The sequence below is a fragment of the Dama dama genome, chromosome 14 (assembly GCF_033118175.1).
Source record: "Dama dama isolate Ldn47 chromosome 14, ASM3311817v1, whole genome shotgun sequence".
Taxonomy (NCBI): Eukaryota; Metazoa; Chordata; class Mammalia; order Artiodactyla; family Cervidae; genus Dama; species Dama dama.
The window spans coordinates 45,478,249-45,504,871 of NC_083694.1; the positions used below are offsets into that span (position 1 = coordinate 45,478,249).

The window sequence follows — 26,623 nt, forward strand, 5'->3', positions numbered from 1 at the left end:
ACATGGCCAGAGGAGCCTGACAGGCTACAGTCCATGGGATCACAAAGAGTTGGACATGACTGAGTGACTAATCATAGCACAATATACATATATAGAGATAGAGATAGATGGATATAGAGATATACATATATGATATATGTATCTGATAATTTAAAAATCACAAATAGATAAAGATACATAGAGTCGAGATGTAAATATCTATATGAATATGGATATAGATCTAGAGATATGATATACTGATATTGATATGGATATATGTATAGAAATATGATATATAGATGTGGACACAGACATGTAATATGTCTGTATCTATCTAGATCTCTATATCTTATAGATACACAAGATATATCTTACAGATTATAGATATGTATATCTTATAGAGATATATATATCTTATAGATATAGATAGATGATATGATATAGCTATAGGGATACAATACGTGTTTATCCTCCAGTGTGATGGTATGGATAGGAGTGGGGACTAGGGAGGTGATTAGGTCATGAGGGTGCAGCTTTCATGAATGGTGTCAGTGCTGTTATGAAAAGGACCCCAAAGAGCCTTCTCCCACCTTCCACCATGTGAGGATGCAGGAGAGGACAGCTGTCTGTAGCCCGGAAGAGGGCTTCACCAGAGCCCAGTCACACTGGGGCCCAATCCTGGTGGCCCAGTCTCCAGAGATGTGAGACATAAATTTCTGTTGTATAGAGACCACCTAGTCTGTGGTATTTTGTTATAGTTATCTAAACTGACTAACCCAAAAATATAAATATCTATCTATCTACTTACTTGTCTATGTATTTTTTAATGTGGACCATTTTAAACTCTTTTTTAATTCCTTACAATATTGCTTCTTTCTGTTGTTTATGTTTTGGCTTTTTGGCCATGAGATATGTGGGATCTTTACTCCTTGACCAGGGATCCAACCTACACCCCCTGCAATAGAAGGTGAAGTCTTAACCACTGGACTGCCAGGAAAGTCCCCTATCTATCATTTTTAGAACTATAAAATACATCTTCATGTCCATATCCATACCTGTATTTACTTCTATTATCTGTATATAGATAAGGATGCACACACTGACGTCTGCACAGATACGGATGCAGGGCTGGATAGAGAGACAGATGCAGGTGCAGGTGTGGATGGAGATGAAGCTCTACCTCCTGTGGGTTCCAGTTCTCTGGTCAAACCCTGACTGATGCCTTTCCTAAATGACCAAATGGGTGTCAGTGAGCTGCTCCAAGCGCAGGATTGAGGAGAACCATCCTTCAGATCCTCATCAATCTTCAAGATCGGGCCCGCCAGATGCTCTTTTTTTCTCACTGAGGGTGAAATTTCACCTCAGATGAAATGCTTAAAGTCTCTGAGTCACTGGTGACCACTGCACGCCCTCACAGCACTGAGAGTATAGGTCTGGGTTTGCTTCGATCTTCCCTCTCAGATCTGGCTGACCTACAACAGACCCTCCTGAGCCAGAGAGGAGAGGGAAGCCTTCCCCCAGATGACTGGCTTTGGTTCCAAAGAGTGAGCCACTGCGTCAAGGTAGTTTCATCAGGACTGAGTCCCTGTTTCCCACCGGCACCGCAGCAGGCAAGCACTTGTCCTGTTTGTAAACATGCATTCATCTGAGGGCAAAGGGCGTCCTAATTACCATCGACCTGAAACCCCACAATAAGCACAGTTTTCTTCTATGTTATTTTACATCTGAAAAGGCTTGTGTGTTTCTCAGTGATGCGTACAGGCAGAAGGAAATAAAAATGCAGGGTCGTCACTATGAATTATAATCTGACGATGTAATGGCGAGAACACAGGTGAGCGTCTCTGGATCCTTGGCAGTGAATGGGGTGTCATCAGGGGTGATAATGCCTGCCTGATTAACAATTACAGAATTTACTCCAGCAGGGCAATGTGTCGCAGCTCTCGAGCAGCACCTCTGTGCAGTGTGCTCTTAAAGATGCCCCATTCCGTGTCTGGCCTGATGCACCCGCTGCTTCCTTGCTCCTTCCCTCTGGACTCCTCGGGGAGGTGTTTGGTGCACACCATGTTCTCTGTGGCTGGTTTAACGAGCTGTGAATTTGTGCCTCCGTCGAATCACTCCACCAGTTGGTTCATGAAAGCCATTTCTCTGCGAAGCAAACACACTCAGGTCCTGCTGCCAAGGCATGGCCATGCTGAGTGTATTTTCAACGTGTCAGAGTGAGGCTCCGTGGTGGGATCATTTTCCTTTTGATGGAAAAAACAAAGATTGGAAAACAGCTCAAGTATCAGGGAAAGCTGACCGAAGGGAGTGGGACTGAGACCTCCCCAGTTTTTCCATGCTGGATCGAGGCTGGGCAAAGGGTGGTTTTCACTGGTCGGCAAGCAGCTCTTGAATGTAATGTGGATGCCAGAGGTGGAACACCGTGAATGTCTTTTGTTGACAGAGCTCTTGTTATCTAATTTACCCTCAAATACATCCCACAGGCTGAGGAGAGGACACAGAGGATGAGGAGGAAGCTGGTGTTCCCGCTGGCTCTGCAAATGGGGCAGTCTGATGGGATGGCTCCTTTGCTGGCCTCAGTCACACTAACAGCCCTGAGAGGAGACCTTAGCCTACAGACCTTCCTCCCTGGCCTGTAGTTGGAGAAACTGAGGCCCAGAAAGTTTAAGCAGGCTGCCCAAAGCTCTCCCCAACCCCCAGACAAATAATACCAGCCTTATGAGCAGCCCAGGAGGGGATCCTCCAAGTTACTCAGAGAGTGCATTTGCGAGGAGATTATTCTGCAGAATGGAGATGGATTCACAGGACTAAGGACCACAGGGGAGCCTTTATGAGCAAGTTTGTCTGGAGGCCCTGGTGCCCATGACCTGTTTGTTGAGCTGGTGGCCTCTGGGCACACTCGGGAGCATGATGTCACAGCGGTATCGGGTGTACCTGGGGGTTGGGCATTATTTGTATGGCTTCTTCCACAACCTGGTCTGCTTGAGAGGCCTTCTTTAACACTTCTTTCCTCGTACATAAAGTCCTCAGTGAGGACAGATTTTAAAGTTAACAAGAAAATAGAGTTCAGACCAGAGCTGGATCCCCTAGTTTGCTATGGTTGGAAGGCTTAAATGGGAGGCATTCCCTGGGGGCCGCATTCCCTGGGGGCCCATTCCCTGGAGACCCACATATGATGCTGTTTTTCGTAAATGAATGTATGTACAGATCAAGATTATTCCTAATACATAAAGAAGGTGTTGTACTTATACACAATGGAATATTATTCAGCCATTAAAAATGGCTGAATGAAATAATGCCATTTGCAGAATATGGATGGATCTAGAGAGTATCATACTGAGTGAAATAAGTCAAAGAAGGAGAAATATTATATGAGATCCCTTATGTGTGGAATCTAAAAAGAAATGATATAAATGAACTTATTTATAAAACAGAAACAGACTCACAGACTTAGAAACTGAATTTATGGTTGCCAGGGGGAAGGGATATTTAGGGAGTTTGGAATGGACATGTATACAATGCTATATTTAAAATGGATAACCAACAAGGACTTACTATATAGCACAGGGAACTCTGCTCGATATTATGGGCAGCCTGGATGGGAGGGGACTTTGGGGGAGTATGGATACATGTATTTGTATGGCTAAGTTCCTTCACTATTCACCTGAAACTATAACAACATTGTTAATTGGATATACCCCAGTATAAAACAAAAGGTTTACAAAATAAAAAGATTTTTAAAAAGTTTATTCCTAACACAGGCTTCAGTTTAGTTCAGTTGCTCAGCCACGTCTGACTCTTTGCGACCTTAATGGACTACAGCACACCAGCAGCACAGGCTTAGGGTGTGCTACAACCCTGCACATTTACACTGCCCCAGAGACTGCAGCTACCAAGCCTCAGTGACACGCCACCTTGTCAGGTTTACAACAACTCAGTCAGGTAAGGGATACTGTCGCCTTTTACAGACGAGAAAACTGAGGCTCAGGATGTTACATGACTCTCCTCCAGGAGTTGCTAGCTACAAGGATAAAACCCACATCCCCACCCCAGCCTTACTTCCATCCCTCTGTCCTTTGGTTGGAAACTGTTTCACATCCTTAGCTTCACAATCAGAAGCCCTTATTCTGAATAGACTCTCCATGGGTAGAAGTGGTCTCCATGGAAGCCAAGCTCAGGTGATGGATGCTTTTGAGATTGGAGAGCTTTGGGCATTATGCTGAGTTTGTCACTGGGTAACAGGGCAGGGAGTTGGACCTCCCAGCATCCTCTGAACGGTTCTTACACAAGATGAATGCGTCTTACTCTGCTGCTTCCTCCAGGACCAGAAGGAAAGGAAGTGACATGCAGTCAGTAGAATTACTGAGTTGAGCTGGTATCAACCCAGATCCCGTCACCCCTGTCACAACGTTATAACATGGGTATGCGTGTACGTGTATGCTAAGTTGCTTCAGTCATGTCCGACTCTTTGCAACCCATGGACTGTACCCTGCCAGACTCCTCAGGCCATGGGGTTCTCCAGGCAAGGATACTGGAGTGGGTTGCCATTTCCTCCTCCAGGGGATCTTCCCGACTTAGGAACCAAACTTGCATCCCCAGTGTCTCCTGCATTGGCAGGTGGGTTCTTTACCACTAGCTCCACCTGGGAAATCCCCAAAGGAGTGACATGAAGTCAGTGAAAATAACTGAGTCAAGCTGGCACCAACCCAGGTCTTTCCAGCCCCCATGTCGCAATGTTATAACATGGGTATGTCTCCTCTAAGGATAACATATACACAGTGTGGGGGTCTGCCTTTTCTCCTCTTTCTGTCTAGGTGGTCTGCAGGTGCACAGTGCTCCAGCCCAAGCAATCAGTCCAGTTCATTCCTCTCCTTGCCCTCTGACAGATTCGGGGTGAGAATATGACTGCAGTAGCTAATGTTCAGGGCTTCCCTGGTGGCTCAGTGGTAAAGAATCCACCTGCCAATGCAGGAGAGGCAGGAGATGCAGATTTGATCCCTGGGTTGGGAAGATCCCCTGGAGGAGGGCATAGAAACCCACTCTGGTGTTCTTGCCTGGAGAATCCCATGGACAGAGGAGCCTGGTGGGCTACAGTCCATAGGGTCGCAAAGAATCGAATACAACTGGTGACTGAGCACACACACACACACACACACAGAGTTAACGTTCACTGGACTCTTAATATGTGCATATACTGCCCTGAGCACTCAGTCTTCACAAACCTATCTAAGCCTCACACCTACCCTACGCAGTAAGTACCATCCCTTCTTATAGATGAAGCCCAGAGAGGTTTTATAATTTGCCCAAAGATACAGAGCAGAGATGTGAATCCTAGAAGTTACTCAGAGCTTGAGTTCTTAACCACTACCATTGAATTAGTGAATGGCCAATTCCAGGGTGTACCTACAGAAAAGACTCTCATTATTCACTCATCTCAATGTGAGACACTATGAGGCTGGAGCCGGCTCATCCACCCTGCCACCACAATGGGAGAGCTAGAACTCCCTAGCTGAAGCCGACAGAGGGAAAGCAGGGCAAAGAGATGAATGCTCTGAGCATTTTGTTTGTGTCTTGGTTATAATTCTGCTTTAAGCTGAATACATGCCAAGATTTTCAGTTGCATGAGCCAATAAATTCCCATTTTGCTTAAGACAGTTTCTATCAAGTTTTGTCACTTTCAATAGAAAGAATCTTAACTGATTCAATATTTTCTCATTTTTTACAACTTAAATAGACTGTGAAATCTAAAGATAAAGTTGGCTTTTTTATCAAAATGAAAGCTGAAAACAAAAATTGAACAAGATGTTCAGCGTTTTGGAATTGCTTCTCTAACTGCAGATTATACTGCTCTGCCTGCAGCCTTGGACTTGTGCTATGCCTTTGCCTCTGGTTTCAGCTTTGGGCAGCCAGCACTGTCACATATTCAGGAAGTGGGCTGCCCCTCTACATGCTCTCTGCCCTCACTGATGTCAACTCTTTCCCTTATCATCACATGATCAGATTTCAGAGAAAGTTTTGGTACATTTTAGAACTTTAGATTTGTATGCTAGTGGGAGTCTGGAACAAGAAAGGAGGTGAAAAAAAAAAAAGAAACAAGAAAAGGGGCAGGGTGAAAACAAGAAAAGAGGCAGGATGAGGAAGACATAAGCAGCAAGAAAAAAATGTCAAGTTATATTCTTTATGGACTATAGTGCTTGAAGATTGGCCTTTTCAACTATGAGAGAAAATGAGATACTGGGCAGTGAGCAAACCCTAACTACAGGGCATCAGAAGTCCAGTGCTGCTTGTTATTAAGCATATTAGGCATCACTGCATATTTATGCTCCTGACAGCACATGACTGTCTCCAAACCATTTCATCCACAGCTGATTAATGTGTTTTAGAATTCCGTCCCCACACTATCAACACGGATGAGTTGATTAGCACATTAAAGTTTTCCCTTTCCTTTCAGCATCCACTAAATCACATTTGTTTTAACTCATTGATTTAAATTAGAGATGGTTGCCCTCCAACATGTCTCAATTTCACAGGGAAAAATAATTTGCAAAGTTATTTATCTTAATGTCAATTAAGACTGGCTAATTAGACATAACTTTAGCGGTTTGGACTTTCAGAACTCAAATCACTTGAGTCCCATGGTGATCTTTGTAATTTTGGAAGAGTTTTGAGAAACAAGAAGGAGCAAAGGGTAAGGGACCTGGGACCTGACAGAACCTCGTTCTCTTCTAGTTTCATCATTTCATGATGTGTCTTATTCCTTCTCTGTTTCCGCCAATGAAGTCCTTACACCCTTACTAGGAGGCGGTATTAGCAGTGGTAACAGTACAAGTAATGCTTACTCTGTAAGTCAGGCAGGATTTCAGGCACTTTACACACAACATCACGTGTAATCCTTGCAGCAGATCTTTGCTCCTTGTTGTGGAGGAAACAGAAGTACAGGGAGATGCCGTCAGTCCAAATCTCACAACTAGTAAGAAACGATCTGGATTCAAACCTGCACTTGATTTTTCATGCTGTGCTGTTGGCTTCTCTCCCATTGGAATAAGGGGGTGACCTCAAAAGTCAGTCACAGGTGCAGTCACAGGTGCTGACACACCGGGGAAGGTCATTTGACCCTAAATGTCCATCTAGTCTATAAGCAAGGACAACAGTGTCTAGTTCACAGGCTATTGTGAACACCAGGAGTCCATGTATTTAAAAGGGTCTGACATGGGGAAAGGATCCAAGATTTGTGAACATACATTTGAATGACCGGCAAGATTGCTCCTGGGGTCATAAAGGTGAAGGTTCAGTTAAGGTTTCTAATCAGTTGGTTTTGAGTTAACCAAAAGGAAATTATCCTTTTGGACTGAGTGATAGATAGATAGATAATGGATAAATAGATGGTTATGTGATGAATAAATAGCTGGTTAGATGATGGATAGATGCTGCTGTTAACGATAGATAGATAGATAGGGATTGATTATGTAGGCACAGATATTTTAATATTTACCTTTTAACTAGTTTGTTGAGTGGTGACTTTTACTGTTTATTAGTTTTACATTGCTGTGTAACACTTTACTGAAACCATGTACATGTCCCTGTGTCTTTGTCTTTTGAAGTAAAATGCTGATACAAGAGTTACTTATTTGGAAATGTGAAGGTTTACAAACAAAGAATAGCTGTTGGGCTAGGGAACTGGTAAAAATTTAGACTATAATTCTGCCACATAATGGAATCACCAAAATCCCAATTCCCTGAAAGATACAAATAAAGACCTAACACACATTCCTAAGTTATTTTTAGTTGATGTTGGATGGCATCACCGACTCGATGGATAGGAGTTCAAGCAAGCTCTGGGAGTTGGCGGGGAACAAGGAAGCCTGGTATTCTGCAGTCCATGGGGTCGCAAAGAGTTAGACACAACTGAGTGACTAAACTAATTGAAGTTGTTTTTACAGGAAGCAGACCACCCCTCCAGATGAAAACTGCAGACCACAAGAACATAGACCCTAGGCTGGTTGAAGCCAAAAGATTGATGATGATTGAAACTTCACTTTGATGCCAACCAATCCAAGAACTATCCACAAGCTGATCACACCCTGCTCCCTAAACTCTATAAAACTCCTCACTACCCCCTCCAGAGTGGGTCACACGGTCTTTAGGGCATTAGCCCACTGTGCCCCCCTTTGCCTGGCAAAGCAATAAAAGCTATTCTTTTTTAATTTATTTTTTTATTGAAGGATAATTGCTTTGTGGAATTTTGTTGTTTTCTGTCAAACCTCAACATGAATCAGCCATAGGTGTACATATATCCCCTCCCCCTTGAACCTCCCTCCCGTCTCCCTCCCCATCCCACCCCACTAGGCGGTACAGAGCCCCTGTTTGAGGTTCCTGAGCCAGAGAGCAAATTCCCATTGGCTATCTATTTTCCTTCACCCCAAACTCTGTCTCTGCATTTCTATTCAGCACCAGTGAACAGAGGCCAAGTTTTGGCAACACTACCACAAATTTAGCAGCTTGAAACAGCACATTATCTATTATCTTGCAGTTTCTGTGTGTTGGAGTCTGGGTGTGAGTTTGCTGGACCCTCTGTTCAGGGTTTCACAGGCTGAAACTAAGGCGTTGATGGTGCTGCAGTATCGTCCTGGGCTCATGGATCTCTTCCACGCTCACTGGCTGGTGAAATTCTGCTTCTTGCAATTCTAGGACTGATGTCCTCAGTCCCTCGAAGCCACACGACATTCCCTACCACATGGTCCCCTCCACAGCATGGCAGCTTACTTTCTTCCAGGCCAGCCAGGGAGCATCTCCTGCCTCTCATCAGTTTATGAGATCACCTGATGAGGCCAGGCTCATCAAGGGCAACATCCTTTTGGATTAACTCAAAGCCTACTGGTTTGGACTTTAATTATATCTTCAAAATCTATTCAACTTTGTCATATAACCTGATCATCAATGGGAGAGTTGTCTCATCATATTAATGAACTTTGCCCACACGCAAAGGAGGGGGATATACAGATTGTGTACACTAGGCTGTGGGATTGTAGGGACCATATTAGAACTCTGCCTACCACCTACTAGAAAGATTTGAGTTCATCTTTTCTCCTTTGATAATTTCTAGTTCTAATGGTTTCCAAGACCAGCTGTTGAAACACATGAAGCCTCCATGCTCAACTGTGAAAAGAGAGTAAATATCTGTTCTTTCTATTTGAAAATATGTTAGGTTATGAGGAACAACTAAAACCCAACTCAGGTGGTATAATAATAAAGAAAATCCAGAGCAGGATGGTTTTCAGGCATGCTTTGATCAAGGATCCAGTTCCACTTGTCTGTGATAATCTTGACTCTTCTCATCTCCATGTGAAGACTGACTTCCCTCATAGTGGGCAAATTATTTCAGGGACTCTGTGGGCATATCTGACTGTCCACAGTACAAACTGATACTTCTCTTCCTCCAACCAGCAAGCAATAAAATGCCTCATCACCCAGCTAACCAGTCCCTGGGGCCAGGAGAACTCCAGGTACTGACTGACCACAGCCTGGGCTTCTGCCCATTTCTGATCTCATCTGTGTGGGAAGATGGATGGGATCACCCAGCTTCACACAGACTAATTAGGGCCCATTCCTGAGCCCTAAGCCAAGGATAAAATGAATCAGCCCCACCCAAACCAACACTGCTACAAAAGGGAGAGAGAGTGGTGGTCGCTTGCAAGGAAACCATCATAACCCCATATGCCATGAGCATGTTGCTGAGTTAAGAGACTCCCCAAGCCCCACAGCAGTTGTCAAGCTGCTCAGTGCTGGGCCGGGTGCTAAGGTAGAAACGAGAGACACAGGCACTGCCCCCCAGGAGTTCTATCTTCCTGGGGAGACAAGCCACAGGTGGACAATTCTACTAGGAAAGCATGAGCTCCCATGCAGACAAGTACCATTGCCCCTCCCTACTGGGACACACTCAGTTACTGTGGGGAATGGGTGTGTGGCACAACAGAGAAAATGAAGAGAGTGGTTCAGATCCTCCCCAGTCCACCACCCAGGCTTTTGCACATGGCCAGCAGCACTCAGTCCCCACTTCCTATCAAAAGTCTGTATCAGTTATCTAAGCTGAATAACAAACAACCCCACTCTCAGTGGTTTAAATCACCATACACTGATTATCTCACAGTTTTCAAAGGTCAAGAATCTGGGCCCCAGCTTAGCTGGGCTCTTGCCCCAGGGTTTTACAAGGCTGCCATCCAGGTGTCAGGGGGACTGTGTCCCTTTCTGGAACCCAGGATCCTCTTCTAAGCTCATGTTCTGCTGACATAATTCAGTTTTTTACTGTTGCAGGGCTGAGGCTCACGGCCAGGGACAACTCTCAGCTCCTAAAAGCCGTCTATAAACAGTTTCTTGCAATGTGGCTCAGAACATATCAGGGTCCTCTGTTAAAGGCCAGTAAGAGAGCATCTCTGTGGCTCTTGGTCTCTCTGGCTCCTTTTCTCTCTGATCCCTAGACCATTTTTTTCAAAGGGCTCATCTGATTAGGTCAGGCCCACCCACACTCAAGTAGAGGTAATTATAAGCAGTATGCAAAGCAGAGGCCAGGGATCCTAAAAACTGTCTTCAAATTCTTCCTGCCACAAAATTCATCCTATAAAGTCCCTCTGGCTCAGAAAAGTTTCCAGAGTGGATGAAGGCTCAAAATCAACTGAGAATTTCTTTAGAAAGGAGCAACCCTCTGGAAGCCACATTGGTGGGCAGCCACCTGCCCTTTGGTCTTGCTGATGATTTAGAAAAGCAAAGCCTGGTGCTGGGCTGGCTCGCTGGAACCTCAGCACCCTCGGAACCCTGCAGAGGTCAGGAGATGTCATTCTGTGGAATCAATATCCAGTTCCCCACCTGCCACGCAAGGCAGTTGGCTACTGAGCTTGAAGAGACTTATAAGCCCCACTCGCACCAACGTGGGCCGCTTCCCTCTTCCTTCCTCTGCAGCAGCGTGCTAGGAGAGTGCTCCCAATTTGTGGGAGGAGGAGGGGGAGTGGTAGGAGGATTAAAGGCTTCTTTCTTCTCCTTTCATTAAAGATGACATCTCTCGTTCATTTTGAAGGGAATGGGAGCTGTCTTGAGGTTCCTATCCTGACACCTTGTGATTTTTCTCTGTTAAGAACTTGAAAAATATGCAAATGCCCTGCAGAGAACTAGGCACACTGTTTTTTTCTTAATGGGTTGGTTCTGATGAAGACTGATTTTGCTCCAAAGTGGCTGGTTTTTCTTGAGCTCTGGATCTGTTATCATTCTTCTGCCTTAAATGAGTTTCTGCCATATTTCAAACCTCTGCAGAGGGAGATCGCAGGTGGAAAGGCTTATTACGACAAATTACCTTGACACCAGCTCTTCCATAACATTAGCTCCTTACTGGGAGCTCAGTTCAGCCCTAGATGAGCAGCTCTGGATCCAGAGTGGGAGGAAGGTACCTGATTTCAGATGCTCACAGAGTGTCTCCGACTCAGCGGTTTCAGAACTGGTTGGACTAATGGGAATTCTGTCCCCTGAGCACAAGTGCATTGTCAGCCTTCAAAGCAGGGGCTGCAGAGGGAACCACATGACTAGTATTGTGCACGTGTGTTCACACACATAGCAATGCAAACATGCATGCAGGTGTGGCATGCATGCACACACTCTTCATCTAAACCACCAGGATCATGGCTGAAATTAATGGGTATGTCAGGCAGCCACATGGAAACCCCAGAGTTCAGCTTTTCCAGAAACAAAATACATCATCACCCAACAATTTCCTTTCTTATTCCGTCCCTCCCTCCTTTCTTGCCATTCAACGTGTATCAGTCAGGATAGGCTAGGTTATGCTGCCATAACAAGCATAACAAGCACCCCCTCACCACAAATTTCAGTGACTAAACATAACCAAAGTTCTTTCTCATTCACTAAACATCTGTTGCAGGATAGTAGAGGGTCTGTGATAACTGTCACCCCTTGCTCCAGGGAGGTAAACTGGAGTGTTCATCCCAGCATAGCTCCTAGGGATTCAGAAGCAGACAGAGGGAATGGGGTGAATCACATATGGTTTGGGGCATCTCCCCAGGGTTCATACACACTTCTTAGCCCACATGCATTGGCCAAGCAAGTCAAATGGTCACCCTGGACTTCAAGAGATTAGCAAACAGTGACCCTCCTGTGTGCCCAGGAGAACCAGAAATATATGATAAATAGTAGGCATAAATGCCACCCCTCACATGCTGGTCTGTTAGGACTGCTGCAACGAACCACCCCAAGGATGGAGGGCTTGAGCAACACTGTCCTTGCTTAGCTCTGGAGATGCAGAGGATCAGGATGCAGGACCTCCATCTTCTGCCTTCATTGTTACCTGACCTTTTTCCTCTACAAGTGTCTCTGTGCCCTTTTTATCAGGACACCAGTCTTATAGGATTGGGTTCCCTGGTGACTCAGGGGTAAAGAATCCACTTGCCAATGCAGGAGACACAGGTTCAATCCCTGGGTCAGGAAGAGTGCTGGGAGGAAGAAATGCAACCCATTCAAGTATTCTTGCCTGGAAATTTCCATGGACAGAGGAGTCTGGCAGGCTGCAGTTCATAGAGTCGTGAAGAGTAGGACACAACTGATCTACTGAGTATTTATTGGATTAAGCCTCACCCTAATGACCTCATCTTAACTTGGTCATCTGCAAAGACCCCATTTCTAGAAAAGACCACATTCATGGACACTGGGTCAGGACCTCAGCGTCTTTTGGGGAGGATGCCATTCATTTCACAGCACCTCTCTGTGTGACCCTCATCTGTGTGACCACACCTGGAGCAGTATCATTCTAGATCTTGAGAACAGAGAGATACAAACACACAGTTTATCCCCATAAAACCGAGTCTGGGCTTCCCTGGTAGTTCAGCTGGTAAAGAATCCACCTGCAATACGGGAGACCTGGGTTCGATCCCTGGGCTGATCCCCTGGAGAAGGGACCGGCTACCCACTCCAGTATTCTGGCTTGGAGAATTCCATGGACTATATAGTCCATGGGGCTGCAAAGAGCTGGACACGACTGAGTGACTTCCACTTATTTACCTTACTTAGAGCAGAGTCTATGAAAATGCATGCATATAGTGATGCTTGGTGAGAATGTAAATGAATGCTCATCTGTGGTCTGTGATCTAGTCCTGGATTTTGATCCCTGGTCCACAAGGCTAGATGGCAGATTTTGAGCTAAGGGCACATCCCTCAGGTCAGAGATGCTGCCCATGTCTTAGGAGTGTATGAACCAGAGGTCTGGGCCTTCATAACCTTGGGACTAGAGATGGATCATTGGAGTTCCCCTTGTTCTTTAAGATTCCAAGGAAGAAACACACCCAGAAGGCATGCAGTGTGTGTGTTTGGCAAGAAGGAGCAGGAGGAGGGTGGAGGCCTGTCTCATGGGATATAAGCTTGGTCCCTTTAGATGCAGGGTCATCCTGGGGCCATGTTCTTCAGGCTAGATATGGAGCAGGTCTGCTGAAGAGCTAAAGACCCACTTATCCAGACCTCAGACATCATGCAGGGTGGTCTCCTGTCTCTGAGACCTATTCACCCACTCATCTCATAAAGGTTTCCTGACAGCCCACCAGGCACTGTTCTCTGTGCTGGGAAATAACAGCAAACACAGCAGACAGTTTCTGTTCCCAGCATTGAACAAGGAAATAGGTGGTCAGATTAGTCAAAGTTCTCCAGAGAAAACCAATAGGAGATATATTATCTACATGTGAACATAAACATTATATATATTATATATGTTCATATATATAAAAGGAGATTTATTTTAGGAGTTGGCTAACATGGTTACGGAGACCACGTCCCACCATCCGCCATCCACAAACTGAACACCCAGGAAAACCAGGCGATATAACTCAGTTCAAGTCCAAAGGCCCGAGAACCACAGGGCCTCTGATACAAGCCCCAGAGCTCTGATGACCAAGGAAAGGAAAAGATGGAAGTCCCAGCTCAAAATGAGAGAGAACGTACTCTTCCGTTGCCTTTTGGCTCTCTTAAGGCCCCCAAAGTGTTGGAGGATACTGCCCACATTGGTGAGGGCAGGGCTTTTCATGGACTGAATTGAATGCTAACCTCTTCCAGAAACTCTCCCATGGAGGATTTTCTTGGTTGTCCAGTGGTTAAGACTCTGCACTCCAATTCAGGGGGTGCAGGTTTAACCCCTGTTTGGGGAACTAAGATCCCATATGCCTTGTGGCACAGCCAATAAATAAATAAATAAAAAGAAGAAAAAGAAACACCCCTAGACCCAAGTGTAATACTTGACTAGCTCTCTGGACAGTCCTTAGCACAGTTGAGCTGACATATAAAATTATTCACCACTGGGTATGTCCCACGGTGTACATGCTTTGGAGAAACTAAAGCAGGGGTGACTTTGTGAGGTATCAGAGAGGGGGGTCTTATACAAGAACTCTAGAGAGTCTTCCCTGAGGAGGGGACATCTGAGTAAAGACCAGAAAGAGGACACATGTGGGGTTGGAGTTCACCCAGACAGAGGACTGGAGAGGTAGATTTGGCCATCTATACCATGGAAGCCACAGGGCAGAGATACACACCCCCACTCCCTTAAAGGGGCATCCTGTTGCCTTTCCTCATGACCAGCCCACATGGGTCAGCCTTTATTCTGCAAGATTGGCCCCTGTCTAGGTAACTATGGCCTCCAGAACCTCCTGGGGGCTTCCCGCAGTGGGCCTGGCATATCCAGCAAATGTCTGCTCTGCAGCAGAGCCTTCCAATAGAATTGCAATGTGAGCTGGGTATGGAATTTCATGCTTCCTGGAAGTCACATAGAAAAACAGTTTAAAAAAAAAGAAAAGAAATTATAACATAATTTATTTAGTCCAACAGATACCAAATATTATCACTTGAACATATAATTGTATAAAAGTTATGTGATAGCTGACATAGTTTTTGCATATGCAGTCTTCCAAATCAGGTCCGTCTTCACGCGGGCTACCCCATTTCAAGTGCACAATCTGGAGTCGGTATCATTGGAAACCAGTCTGGTGGTAGCTGTTCTTTTTATATCGTCCTTCAGATGCTTGAGCATTTTGTAGAAATGGCCTTGGGCTAAACAGAGATTCAACACCGGATCATCTGAGGGTGAAATGAGTTCCTGCCGGAGAGGGTTCAGTGCAGTACCTGGCCTGGATTGGCCTGGTGGGTCCTGGGAATAAGAAAACACCAGCCTGGCCATTTTGGACTCTGTGGAAACCTGCTGGGAACAGGACTTCTGAAACGACAAATAAGTCTGGAAGGCTGTGGTCCACAGCCATTTTTGTTGGCTGCAACTGGAGTCTATGAAACCAGAGTGAGGGAGCATACAGCTCTCCTGCAAACTGAAGATGTATGTGCCCTCGATGAAACTGAGTTCTGTCCAGGCAAGAGATGTGCTTATGTGTACAGAGCAAAGAACAACACAGTAACTCCTGGCAGAAAACCCAACAGAACCAGAGCAATCGGGGGAGAGATAACTCAAGATCATGGAAACATTTGGCAGGGCTCATGTCAAATTCCAAAGCAATCTTCCTGCTGAGGCCACTGGACACAGAATCCATGGGATGCTCTACCCTTCAAGGACTTAAACTTACTGAAAAATAAATAAACAAAAGTGAAAAAAATGAAACCACCACCCAATGTTTCCCACCCGTGAACTCTGTACTGACTTTGTCTAAAAGGCCAGTAGCCTACAATGCAACCCCACCACCCACGTGAGGACCCAGCAGACATTAACAAATGATGATCGCACCCTTCCCAACCTCCTAATCTTGCCACTAGCATGATTCAAGCAACCACCTCCTTCCATTTGATGAAATGAAGCCTACTTTCTATCCCAAATCCACATGGGTTATTACTACACAACATGGCAGATAGAATTGCTAATATGTCAGGCAAATTCTGGTGGCTAAAATGGTGAAGAATCCACCTGCACTGCAGGAGGTCTGGGTTCAATCCCTAGGTCAAGAAGATCCCCTGGAGAAGGAATGGCAACCCACTGCAGTATTCCTGCTTGGAGAATTCCATGGACAGAGGAGCCTGGTGGGTTACAGTCCATGGGGTTGCAAACAATCAGACATGACTGAATGACTAACACTTTTACTTTTCACTTTTCAAGCAAATTCTAAATGCTTTTTCCTCTTCACTCATCCAGTCCTCTCAACATCATCAGATACAATTTTGTCCATGTCACAGATGGGGATACTGAGGCCCAGAGGGTTTTAATGGCTGGTCCAGTGTCATCCAAGTAATACAAGGCAAAAATGGGATTTGAATTCTGAACCAAGAGAGTCTGCTTTGAACAGTCAGGGAAGATCTGGGTCTGGAGCAAGGCTGTAATGAAGAGGATGTTCTGTCTGCCTCCTCAGGTTGCCTGGGGCTCCCCATGGGAAAGCCTAAAGGTGCTACAGAGGACCCAATGTCCAGCCTAATTGGTGGAGCATGGACTTTGATGTGTGCTTGAGAAACCTTTCAACAACTTAAGTCCTCTGTCTCCCTTTTCTATAAATGAGGGATTACAATGCCTACCCTTTGCAGCTAGCTCTTAAGTCAGTGAAATAAAACAAAGCATGTATGTGATCTGGCATGGCCTATCATGACAAGCATTTCCTTCTCCCAGGAAACAGCTTCATGAGTGTGTGAACTGCTCAGAAACACAAGGTTCCACACAGAGGAGGACCCCCTATTTGGTTTAATCCCCTGCTATTTTGAAAGTTTTAAAAATTTGTTAGGAACCCCATATTTTCCTTCTTCCCTGAGCCCCGCATCTTGTGAAGCCAGATCTGCTTCTCCTTTCTTCTCCACCAGAACATGGACTCCTCCAGGGCATGGGCTTATCAAGGACTGGCTGCTGCCTTCTTGCTGTTTTCCAATTTCTGTGCCAGGCCTGCGTGAGAAAGGCCCAGAGACTAAGGAAGGGCTGTGCCCGTGTATCCGAGCCCATCTGGCCAGCGGTCCCTAGGAGGGAGGTGCTGGCTCGTGGATAAGAGACTGCTCAGCCCGGTTTTTAGGGGACACTGTCTTGTTGTCAAAGGTGCTGCTCCTCCAAGCCAGGCTCAGTTTTAAGTTCAGTGTCCTAACCACAGTTTGTCTGCAGGACAGTCCTGCAGGTTGGTGTGATGGTCCCTGACTTAGAGATGAAGGAATTGACACCAACCAAGATGAGGCAGCTGGTGGTTGGATTGGGGTGCAAGGCCAAGGATGGTGACACTCCTGGAGATGCCAGTGGTGTGAGATCACAGGGAGCTGGTGAACAAGAGGCAGTATGCAGAAGGCCCTCTCTCACACAAAACTGATCAAAGCTGCTCTCAGACATCACATAGCAGGTTCCCTTCAAGTAAATAAAATAATGGAAAAATTAGGAAAGGAAATGGAAGATTTCCTGTTCCTGAACAATAATAGGAGGGACTCACAGAAGCAAATTTTGCCAGATATCCTTTATCATTTGTTTCCTCCCAATAGGATTTAAACAAAAAATGATTAGATACAGTTGGTGTTGTATATTTAGACTCATAAAATGTTTGACAGCATCTTGTGGAATTTTTACTGGGAGAATTATTTAAATTGGCTGGGATTGGAACATTGTCACAAAGATTGAAGGCTGGATCATTGCCTATTAACAGAGGGTCATAAGAAATGACAAGGAGAGCAGGTTTGAAGACCAGCACTTTGGGATTTGTGGAAGCTCCATGTTTTAATTAACTTCTCCATCAATAATTAAAGTAAGTTGGTGTGGTTATCTGGGAAAGGAGGCCATGGTGGATGTACTTGGAAACAGATACAGTCCAGATATTCACCACCTCTTCCACCCCAACAACAGTGACATCACAACCTCACCACCACCAAATCACCACCACCACTACCATCGCAACAACTGCAACAACAGCAACTGCCAACAACACATCATCCGCAACACCCACCAGTACCACCACCATCACCACAATCACTAACACCACCATAAGGACAACCACAACAACCACCACCCCAACAACAGTAGCATCACAACACCCACATGAAGTACCAACACAGCCACTACCATAGCAACAACTACAACAACAGCAACTGCCAACAATACCACATCATCCACAACACCCGCCAGTACCACCACCATCACCACAATCACCAACACCACCATAAGGACAACCACAACAACCACCACCCCAACAACAGTAGCATCACAACACCCATATGAAGTACCAACACAGCCACTACCATAGCAACAACTACAACAACAGCAACTGCCAACAATACCACATCATCCACAACACCCGTCAGTACCACCACCATCACCACAATCACCAACACCACCATAAGGACAACCACAACAACCACCACCCCAACAACAGTAGCATCACAACACCCACATGAAGTACCAACACAGCCACTACCATAGCAACAACTACAACAACAGCAACTGCCAACAATACCACATCATCCACAACACCCGCCAGTACCACCACCATCACCACAATCACTAACACCACCATAAGGACAACCACAACAACCACCACCCCAACAACAGTAGCATCACAACACCCACATGAAGTACCAACACAGCCACTACCATAGCAACAACTACAACAACAGCAACTGCCAACAATACCACATCATCCACAACACCCGTCAGTACCACCACCATCACCACAATCACTAACACCACCATAAGGACAACCACAACAACCACCACCCCAACAACAGTAGCATCACAACACCCACATGAAGTACCAACACAGCCACTACCATAGCAACAACTACAACAACAGCAACTGCCAACAATACCACATCATCCACAACACCCGCCAGTACCACCACCATCACCACAATCACCAACACCACCATAAGGACAACCACAACAACCACCACCCCAACAACAGTAGCATCACAACACCCACATGAAGTACCAACACAGCCACTACCATAGCAACAACTACAACAACAGCAACTGCCAACAATACCACATCATCCACAACACCCGTCAGTACCACCACCATCACCACAATCACCAACACCACCATAAGGACAACCACAACAACCACCACCCCAACAACAATAGCATCACAACACCCACATGAAGTACCAACACAGCCACTACCATAGCAACAATCTCCACCACCACCGCAATGAAAACTGCAGCCACTACCTCCATCACCCCAACAGTAGCGGCATCACCACACCCACTACTGCCATTGCAACAACCACCACAACTGCCAATACCACCAACAGCACCACAACATCAGTGACAACTGATACCACCACTGCAGCAACCATAGTAACATCATCAATTGTAAACACCAGCAATATCACTGCATCGCCAACATTTACACAACAGCATCAACCATAATTACCACCACCATCAGAGCTATAACCATCACCACCATTAAGCAATATCGACGACCTCCACCATGCGAGCAATAGTGATATCAACAACCATAACCAATACCATTGCAACAATCACAAAATCAGCAACTGCAACCAACAAAACCACTACCAAGGCCATAACAACCTTATGCAATAATAATCACAATATCAACCACCATAATAACAGTTACAACAACCACAAAACATTAATAGTTGCAACCACTACACATCAAAACAACCACTACAAATACCACTACCACCACAACAATCACTGTAACAGAGAAGAATAAATCTGACTCCATAAGTGGATCTATTTATTTTACTCTAAACTTTGTATTCTGTTGACTTTGCTACAACTAAAGAATGTTGCCTATAGCCTAAAATATACAGGATAGTCCCTTCTCAAGTCTTTGACATTTAAGGGTGTGATACTTTTCCATTTATATAGAGATAAAAAGTCACAGAATGGAGAATCACATTTGTCTTCTTGGAGACTCACAGGAACATGTTGACTTGACCTATGGACAGCTGCAAGAACAAAGTATTCCAGCACAAAGAAGTTTGAAACAACCAAATGCACTCCCATCCCTTTTAGTATAAATGTAGTCTGAATTCTAACTCGAATAAGATGGTTTTTTCGGGCACTAGTCCACCATCTTATCAGTCTGCTGACTTTCTGAACAAAGTCACTATTCCTTGCCCTCACAATTCATCGCTTGATTGATTGCCCTGTTGCACCACAAGTAGTACGAGCTTAAATTCAGTAACAGCATCGCTATAGCCAACAGGCTATACAGCGGCACCATCATCAACACCTACAGCCGCCTTCCCCATCATCACCACCACAGGGAGCCTAGCTTGACGATCAGGATGGATCTGGATCTGTCCAGATCCAGTAGGGTTTATGGTTTGTTCTATCTTTGAACATGACTCCTTGCAGAATAGACTCCAGATCATTACTACCTAGTGGTGAGGAAGGGTTGGTCCAATTTGGCCTCATCTGTCTCCAGGTTTACTTCCATGATTCAAAGGAGAGTAGGGACTTCACCGGCTTCTTCACCTCTGTAATGCCAGCATCCAGCATGGAGCAGGTGCTCAGACATTTTTCTGAATTAATGAACAATGGAAAAATGAAGAGAGATTTTGCAAATGGAAGTATTTAGACAAGTGCCCTCTTGGAATCAAAGTTGTCTTGCTAGTTAGCATGTAGTCATGAAATGTGCTCTATGGAAGCTGATTTCCAGCTTTCCCCAAACATCAGAGCATCGATAATAACTCAATTCCCTAGAACACAGGACTTCCTGCTGGTTTACAAAGCATTTCCTGCTGTGCTCAGTGGTGTGGTCCTCATGACAACTGGAGGAGGTGCATGGAGATGACATTCTCACCACCTGGTTTTACTCACCAGGAAGTGGAGGTGCAGAGAGGGAACCGATTCACCCAGTTCTCGTGGGAAATCAATGATGAATTTGGGTCCAGACTCTGCCTCCTGATGCAAAATCACATTCTCTCTCCATCTCCCATATCACCTCTGAGAGCTCACCATAAGCTCAAACCCTAAACCATCTTGATGGTTCCTCCAATATTTTCCAGCTTTTCCATTTTTTCCTACTTAAATAATTCATGGGTCTTAGGGATTGCATTGTAGTATTTTTTTTATACAGTCCTCAGAAGACATTGTAATTGCAGTGGTTAAGCCACAGTTTCTTTCCACTCCAGCATGCCCCCACCACATCACCTTTCCTGTCTGGAAAGGTGGGTATTGGAGTGGCCGTTGAGATGGGGCAGTGTAGCTAAGGGTGCATTGGGATTAGTGGGTGTGTTTCCACATATAGGGCTCTGCTATCTGGGTAGGGATAGCTTCTAGAAATTCTCCTGCTGCCCACATGCCAACCTACCTAGAGTTGTGACCTGAAGATGCAAGAACTGTTACACCTTGAAATAAGAATGCTTTCTCATGGCCCAGGACTGGATTATGTATTTAGTGGAGGAGAAACATGATTTGCAGAACACATAACCAAAGGTAGCAGGCAATGGATTCTTCCAAATGTGGGACATGAAAATGGTTTGTTCTCCTCATCTGCTTGTGAACATACTCTTAGGAGCACACTTAAAGGTGCTGTGTGTATGTTTAAAAACTCACCACCTTTATTCTTTCATTGTGGAAATAGCAAAATAGACTTTACTGGAATTGTGTCTGTAAGGAGCAAAACTCTAGCAGAATGACCAGTGTGAGATCACAGGTGTTATGTGCCAGGAACTGGATCTTGGTGTATCCAATGGCTTGTAATGTATCCAATACAGTGTTGATGTATCCAATGGCTCTCAACTCAACCAAGTCTAAAAATTTTAGCTGAAACGACATGCAATACCATGGACCCAGTGAAATAGCTGATAAAATTAATGCTTCCATGCAATCCTATACTTTCATTGACAAGCTGACCTATAGCATACAGGATAGTTTGATTATACAGTGGTGTAACTCAATACAACCTAGCAGCAGTAGTAAAATGCACTGATTTTGGATGGATTTTTTACAAATTCTTACACAGTTATGGATCACACCCAAAATTCAAACACAAGGGAAGTTCAGTTCAGTTCAGTCACTCAGTTGTGTCCAACTCTTTGCGACCCCATGGACTGCAGTATACCAGGCCTCCCTATTCATCATCAACTCTTGGAGTTTACTCAAACTCATGTCCATTGAGTCAGTGATGCCATCCAATCATCTCATCCTCTGTCATCCCCTTCTCCTCCTGCCTTCAATCTTTCCCAGCATCAGGGTCTTTTTTTTTTTTTTGGGGGGGGGGGTCTTTTCAAATGAGTCAGTTCTTCACATCAGGTGGCCAAAGTATTGGAGTTTCAGCTTCAGCATTACTCCTTCCAATTTAGTTCTTGGTTCTGCTTCTCCAAGAAGATCATCATCCATTATCCATGGTCCAGCTCTCACCTCTGGGGTATACTGGTGTATTTGAGAAGGGCAGAGTGCCCACTTGAGGGATAGAGTTTGGGAGAGATGGTGCTTACTTTCAGGTTGAATGCTCATAGCATTTGCAGGTCAAGGGTGTACCCTATTTGCCCAACTAGTTCTCCAAGTCTTATAGGCATCCAATCTGTTCTAGGCCTTAGTAATCATAGGCTGAGTCCTTCTTATATATGAGACTGAAGCCTATAGTTTCTCATCTGTTTCTGGGCCTCTGTGCCACCACCATCTCTTTCTATTCCACTCAGTGATGGCTTCTCTGAGACCAGTGGACATGGTAGATGTGGGTGGGACGTCCCACCCTCTACCTTCTGCTGTCAGCTGAATGGGGTCTACTGTCTGGCCAAAAAGTAGTAATGGGGGGCTCTTGTGAAAGGCTGAGTTCCCACACTTATATCCAATTGTCTGGGGCTCAAGGTTACAAGGTCCCAGGCTTCTGTCCACTTGGTGCTTGGGCACTGATGGATAGCATTCCCATAGGGGGGCTTCCAGCCTTCTCCCTGCTGCCTGCAGAGCAACTGACTGCAGTCTGGGCTCCCCTCCTGCTGGGCTTTGCTAAAATTGACAGGATGTTGCTGGCAGTTCTAACATTCTGACTCTTCCCAATCCATCCTTCTTAAGATGTGGGCCACCCTCACTGGTGTTCCTGGTGTTTTGAAACTGCACGGAAGGATGCACTCAAGGGCCCAGCTTCCAGCTGGCAAGATCTGGGGCCTGGCTGAGTCAACCTCCACGTTTTCGGTGTGACCATGTTGTTGTTCAGTCACTAAGTCGTGTCCGACTCTTTGCGACCCACTGGACTGCAGCACACCAGGCTTCCCTGTCCTTCACTATTTCCTGGAGTTTGTCCATCGAGTCGGTGATGCCATCCAACCATCTCATTCCTCTGCTGGTGTGACTATGGTAGTTTCCATTTCTGCTCTAACCGGAGGACCAAGTTGACGTGGAAGAAACTTTCCCACCTGTGTTCCAGTTCAGAAGTGAGCTCCATGGGCAGCAGGGCAGCTCGGCACCCTTAGCTTCGAGCATCTCTCTGTGGGTGTTGGAGGCACTGGCTCTTACTGGAAACAGGGGTGAACGAGGGGAGAGCAGAACTGATCCAGTCTAGGGAGTGACCCCCTGCAAAGCTGCAGGCCTGGCTTTTATGCACCCTCCTCTGCCCTGAACTTGATCACAGGACCTCCATATGTGCCAGTACAGGATGGATAGAAAGAGTAGACTCTTTACAGGCAGTTATTCACGGGGGCCTAGGGGGTCAAAGAAAGGGGAGGGGCAGCTGGCCATCATCCACAGGTAACCAAGGTGAACTCTCTCCTCAGAGTCTCAGGGAGGGGAGAGACAGCCCACTGGTGTCCTTGTGGAGATTAAATGAGATGATGTACAGAAAACTCTCGGTGGGGCGCCTGCAAAATTCTGAGCACTCATGGATCTCCGTCCTCATCTTCACCATCAATGTTTTCCAGAACCATCGGTTTGGGGAAGATCCTAATTAAGGCTCTTTGCACCTAAAACCAGAAGCACAGCAGAGCTGATGGGCTGCTGACTGTCACAGAGGCTCTGCACACAATGCAGGTGCGTGAGCTGGCCACGAGCCAGACACAGCTCTCTTCCCCGTGTCCTGCTTCTGTGGACTCGCCTCTTGTAAGGTGAGAGCACTTTGCTTCCTGATGTCTGAGATTGTGCCAGGCATGTGTGTGTGTGTGTGTGTGTGTTTAGGTGAGACACGTGGCTACTTCTCTAGGTGAGAACATGAGAACATCCAAGAAACCATGCTTCTCATCCCTGAAGCAAAACCACGCGTCCATCTTCTGGCTGAAGGAGTGTAAGGGGAGAGCCATGTCTGAGAAAGGACCTCCCGTGGAAATGTGAAGACCCCTCCCCACCCCCAACCTGAACCTCCCGCACGTCACACGCGAACACACACCCACAATCCCAGGCGCACATGGACCCCCTGCAGGTCCACAGGTCCACTGTCTTGGTGACACTCCCATGGCCTCAGACACATGCTCCCAGAAATGTCATTACCAGCAGAAGTCACCGCTCCACTCCCCATGCAAGCTCTCATGTACATGTTCTGACACATCCGTGTTCCTTCCATGCGAGTGACGTGGACCCCTGCCCTGCCTGTGCGCACACCCCCACCTTCACACACCCACAGACTCTCTGCACACCCTCTTGGGCTCGTGGCACATCTACCCCTGCAAACCCCTTTGCTTCCCCCAGGAACTGTATCTCAAGCAGCAACTTTATCAGTGAGAAGAATGAAGAAGAAAGAAGAAGAAAAAATCCCAATCCATCAATACATGGCTGCATTGACATTTATGCCCAGTAGGTGTCAGACAGATATTATCTGCTCTGGACCAGCAGCAGCCCCTTCCTTGCATCCCCAAAGGGGAGAGAAAGATGAATTAACACATGAAGGAGCAGAGAGAAGGCAGAAGCAACAGGACTTCTGCTCCCATGTTGGGGAGAGCCCATGGCTCTTCTGGGCTCTGAATTCATGAGGGACCGCACCCGTGGGTGGCTGCAGGGGGCCGGGTGCTGGATGGGATGGGCGCTGTTTGGCCACATTTGGGGGTACCATCTGGGTACATGCACTTGGCAAATGGGCCGTGGGGATGAAGGTGTCCTTGTCCATTTGCACGCATACTGCCGAGTGCATCTGTGCGTGCATGGAGGGGAGCCGTCAGTCTAAACCAAGTGCATAGTGCGGAGTGTGGAATCTGTCCTGAGGTCTCCACCTGTGGCCCCATGGGTCAGCTCAAGGTGAAGGCTAGCCAACAGGGGGCTGAGGGGCCCGGGGGCTGAGGAGGGTGGGCTCCTCTCAGCCCCCTGGTCCTCGCAGGTATCACCTGGAGACCCTTAACTTGGCATCCTGAACCAGCACTGCAATTGCCACACAGAAAGGACTTGCAGCTGGCCTCTGGCCTGAATAAAAGGAAGTGGGGCCTGAGAAGCAGGGATACAAATAGTTATTAGGAAGGTCATTGCTCTGTCCTGTTGAGGGGCTGCTAACCTGTGGTTTCAGAGTCCAACTTCCCATTTTTCAAAATGATACACTGACTGTGGCTTAAAATACCCTAGACTCTGTTCTTCTTTGCCTTAATCACAATCATTGAGCTTGGACAGAGGCTAATGATGGGTGGGTTTTGTTGTTGTTTGAGATTTTTTTGTTCTGTACTCAGCTTTTATTATAAGCCAGGAGGACAAGATGAGAAGGGAGTGACAGAAGATGAGATGGTTGGATGACATCACTGACTCAATGGACTTGAGTTTGAGCAAACTCTAAGAGATGGTGAAGGACAGGGAAGCCTGGTGTGCTGCAGTCCATGAGGTCAAAAGGAGTCAGACACAACTGAGGGACTGAACAGCAAAGCGGCTCCTAGCCCACCTGGACCTAAAGTGCTGTGGCCTAGGCCCCTTCCTGACCCAAGGACTCAGCATCTCATACCACTGTCTCTGCTCAGGGGTCTAAGAGGTCCCCTGTGAGGTGCCTAATATAGTGCTTGATCCAGCATGGGCACTGGGTGGACAAGGGCTGTTACTTGGTCTTAACAGAAGAGAATGTCTCTGTTGCTCTTTCTCTCTGCCTCTGTCTCTCCATCTCTTTCTATCTCCCTGTCTCCCTGTCTCTCTCCCCACTACCTGCTTTCTCTTTCAATGACAGGGGCTTTCTCTCTCCTGCCCACCATCAAGCAGTCATTAGGACTAAAGCTAGCTTCTCTCATAGAGGTTAGCCTGAGTCTCTGATGGGCTGGTGGGGGCAGAAGGATGTCTGCAAACCTCCTCAAAGCCTGCACACAAATTCATCAAAGCCTGTACACAAATGGCTAATGTCACCTTCCCTGAAGAGGGGGTCTAGTGTTCTTCTCAAATTCCCAAGACGTCTAGGACCCCCAGTGGTATGATCTTACTTCACTGGCCTTCCCTGGACTGGCACTGATGTTCCTTCCATTGAGACACTGAATTCCTATTATCATGCAAATGTGTTAACAGAATAACATTTCTACCTATTAGGAGTCATTCACGGGAGTTAATCCAGCAAATTAGAATAAGAAACGAGAAGGTCTTAGAGGGGAACTGCCTGATTTGGAGGCTTCCTGTGACCTTGAGGAGGTCCCATCCCTCTGTTCTGGGCTTGCTCTACAAAACAGAAAGACCCTGACTGGCAAGGTGACCTAAGTCCCCATTTGTGGGAGAGGCTGTAGTAATCTTTGTCATCCTTCCAGCCGGCTTCACTCTCAAAGTGTATCATCTGCTTTCTCCCTGGGAGGGGCCTGGGGCTCTGACCATTGG

The 26,623-nt window shown here is 46.2% G+C and overlaps 1 pseudogene; it reads left to right on the forward strand.

Moving 5' to 3' along the window:
* The first annotated feature begins 11,642 nt into the window (after positions 1-11,642).
* Positions 11,643-15,575, forward strand: LOC133068844 (large ribosomal subunit protein eL33-like; annotated as a pseudogene).
* Positions 15,576-26,623: the final 11,048 nt, after the last annotated feature.